This window comes from Malurus melanocephalus, unplaced genomic scaffold, assembly GCF_030028575.1.
Source record: "Malurus melanocephalus ecotype Western Australia unplaced genomic scaffold, MMel_1.1 scaffold_239, whole genome shotgun sequence".
In the NCBI taxonomy this organism is placed as follows: domain Eukaryota; kingdom Metazoa; phylum Chordata; class Aves; order Passeriformes; family Maluridae; genus Malurus; species Malurus melanocephalus.
In genome coordinates, this window is record NW_026623471.1 from 693,319 (window position 1) to 697,398 (window position 4,080).

Genomic DNA, 4,080 nt, shown 5'->3' on the forward strand with positions numbered 1-4,080 from the left:
CAAGCATTTGTAATCTACATATCTGCTGAATTCTTTTACTTTGCAATTTTTTCCAGAGTATTGAACTCAAGTGATTTTTCTATTGGAATTATTTCAAGCATAATGATAAACAAAAATTTTAAAAATCCATTAAATTAAATTCCACCTTGCTGCCAACCATCATTCTCTGGGGTCTCAAGTGGAAACAACTTTGCCTTCCTCCCAAAACCCTCTTGCTGCCCTTGACAGGAGGCAATTTTATTTAATGAAGACACCCWTACTTCAGTATAAAGGTGTCAAGTGAATTATTCATGAGCTCCTTTGTCTCCAAARCATTCCAGCTGCTTCATCTCATTGTAAAATTGTAAAAGAAAATTCAAGTTTTTTGTGGAAGTGCAGCTGTTGCTTTGAAAAGCATCTGTTTTCCAACTATTACTGCGAGGCAGTAACATCTTCAGCTTTTGCTGTTAAGTGGCATAAGTAAAAGACCAACAGAACTGGGCAAACAGATATACTGGAGAGAAATGAGCATAACTGATAAYATCAGCACTGTGAGGAAATCAATATTCAGATATTTTTAGGTGCTTCATGTTCTGCAATTAATATTTTGAGCAATATTGAAAAAAAAGAAGCAGCTGAGTCTTTTTCCCCTCTGTATTCCCCTTTCTTTTAACATATGACTGYTCTTTACTGTGAGGAATTTTGTTACAGACCAGCTCTGTCATTAGTGCAGTATGCTGATAGGTATCTTTACTCGTGAGGGAACCAATAAAGTCAGCACGGATGTACATAAACACAGTAGTCTGCATTTCATCTGATTTCAGAGCTGAGATCCACATGGGCTGATTCAATTACAGAGTAGAATTTCCTGCAGCAACCATGGGCCTTATTCTTGCCTCACTGGCAAGAATACAAGTTATTTAAATTTGCCCAGATATGTTGCAAAGGAAAAGATAATTTCTATCTTGGTGAYATTTTACTACAGTAGAATTAGAAGTAAAATGTATTTAGAAATATGGTTAAAAAAATCACTATACCCTTAGAAGTCAGACCAGACTACATATATCTGTGCTTATAAATATCCATACAAAGTAAGGCCACATCACCCAAATTGCAGATAATCTGGTATATGCCATCACTATTTAGCAAATATGGATGAAAATTACGGAATTCATTTTACCTTTCACTTTTCAGCCTCTGCGCCCTTAAAAGGCCAGAAATAACATTGTGTAGTCTTCTTGCTTGTGACATTTCCTAATGAGAAACTTTATTTCTTAATCTCAATATTTGGTTTTTTGGAAGATGTTTTATCTAGGCCAATCCTAATACAATGACATCTATCATCACATATAATTTTCAGCTATCAAACCAAAGTAAAKTTTAAAAATGTGATCATAATCTTAAAAGTTCAAACACAAAGATAAGAAAATATATATACATAAAAAACATTACTCTATTCAGTGAGGAAGTATATTTCAATTACTCCTAATTAATTCTGGCTCTGCTGAGATTGGTATCTGGTTTAATATAGCTGCCTTGCCAACTGGATGCTACTTTCTTCCTCCTGAGCATGAAGATTTTCCTCCATTTTAATTTAACTGATAATATAGGGTTTGGCCAACAGCTGCTGAGGCAGCTATAGTGCTTTTTCTCCTTGTAGTATAGAATGCTGAATTTCACAGATGATCCAGAGAAGCTACAAGCAAGTGTTTTTGAATTTGAGCAATACAATCTGCCAAGGACAGAACTTCAGGAAAGGAGAGAAGGATCAACTGATTCTTTTCCATCAGTAACCGCTCGACTGCAGAAAGCAAGAAAAGCCTCTGAAAGTTCCACAGAGGAAGTAAAAAATTTTTTGATAATGTTGTGAGATTGCCATGTACTATCTTGAGTGACCGCTGCAAAAAMCCCTAATGCTGATATCTTCAAGCCTTCAGAAGAGAAGAACCTTTTTGACTAAAGCTTTCTGCCAGTGCTGTGAAGGTAGACAGACAAAAATTAGTGCTCCTACTGAGGCAAGTCTGGGGGCACCCATGTATCCAGAAAAGAGAGAAATGTGGGAATGCCACACTTCTGAACTTTTGCTTCTCAAAATTCTTGGGTTTTGGGGGGGTGGGGGNGGTTGGTTTGTTGATTTAGTTTGAAATTCTTCTTTTCTTACATTAGGAATGCTAATAAGTAAATTACTTTCCATTTTCATATCTCTGCTGAGTTTTCTCAGGAKAAGATAATAGTATTTTTCTGAATCTATAAGATAATAGATTACTAGAGCTACATTAAAAAAAAATCCATAAAGGAGAATGCGTTCTTTTTGTAGACTTCAGCAGCTATAATATTTCTCACACGGTTTTGATTTGTAACTACTCCAAGCAGCAGACTCTCTGAACATCTGTTCACTGAATGTCCCAGAAAGACTGGTTTTCTATTGCAAATTTGAAGTATCTCTGATATTACCCTGCAATACCATCATCTTTGCTCTCCTTGCTGAAATGTTTTAATGAGGATATATTAGAAGAAATATACTTGTCTGAAAGGTGATAATTGCCTATATATTTTTTTAATTCCTACATATTTTTTAAATACTGAAGATTTTGCAAAACTCATACATAGTCATCCTGCTCAGCGATTCTTTTTAGCTTTCCCTTTTGTTTGTATTTAATTTTTGTTCCATGGTGTTTCTTATAACTGGAAAAGTTGTTTGACTTTTTAGATGATGACTTTTCATTTATATGCCTGCTCAGGATGCACTGTTCCATGAAAGCCTCAATGACAATTCACTAAAATAGAAAATCATATTGAGATCAGGCCTCATCTGGCATGCTCATTTATTACGAATCTATTACAGTGCTATCTGTCTTATAGCAAATTTTTAGACCATTAACCAGCACATGCTTAACTTAGCAGCTGTATAGCCCTGTTAAATTCAGTATTCTTTCATGGATTTTAAAGATAAGCAAGTACAAAAAGATCTTGCCTTTAGGGTTCAAGATTACCTGACTGTGTTTAAGTACCAAGAGTTAGCATAAGAAAAACTTAGTTATGCTACAAAGCACAGTAAAATTTCCCTCCCCCTCTCCAATCCCATACTCTGGTTTTGACTGTAGGTATTCATACTTTATGAAATCATTTATATTGCTTTATCCCAACATTGCAAGTTAATAAATATGACATTGACAGCATAAGCTTTTCTAGAAACGAGTAGACTCTTCTGTAACTATATTAGGACATACATTTAATAAAATTGTATCTTATTTACCTTGAAAGACTAAAAAAAATTTGCAAAAAAGCCCAACAATCCCCTCCCTTCCTCTCCCCACCCCTCCCAACCAACAACCCAAAAAACCAAAATCAGGATATCTGAAAAATTATTTTTCTTTCAAATCAACTTCACTGCAAGTATGCTCATTAAATTATAACCAACACATTGGAAATGTTCCTCCCTTAAAATATCCATCGTTTTAGAGAAGGCAATACTTGCCAAATGTTTATTATTTAAACGAAGTGCTAAGTACAACAACATTCAGAAATACAACTGTTCAAAAATGCTTGTCTGCTTGCTAGAAAAGAGGGTACATACTCACTACAAACCCAGGGATTCCAGGAGCAAGGGCTTTGCTTTTGAGCCAAYCTAGTTTGAAATGCTTCACCAGATTTTTGCTTCAGCAGATCTTGTGATGTGTCCAAGACATGGACACTTTTAATAGCTTGATATATAAAAGCAAAACCACTAGACATTGCTGAAAGTTTTAATGTAGAATGCCAGTCTTTTGTAAAACCTTTTGTCTCTAGCTATGCTTTTTCAGAACAGACTAATCCTTAGTTTCACTGCAGTGTCCTGCACCTGAACAGAAGGGATTGAAATATTGAGCAGAATTGGAGTGGTATTGTAGGAAATATTTGTAAACATCTAACTGACCAAGCACGAGAGAGTAGCTACACATCTTGCGGCTCAATTCCAATTGTTTTTCTAATATTAGGGCCTGGAGCAGTTGACGTACCACACCCAGAGTAGTAAACAGGAAAGGCTGCATTGGGAGACAAATGTTTTGTCCCTCAGTGCTGCATGACAAGGGGAGACACAGGATATGTCCAGGCGGATCC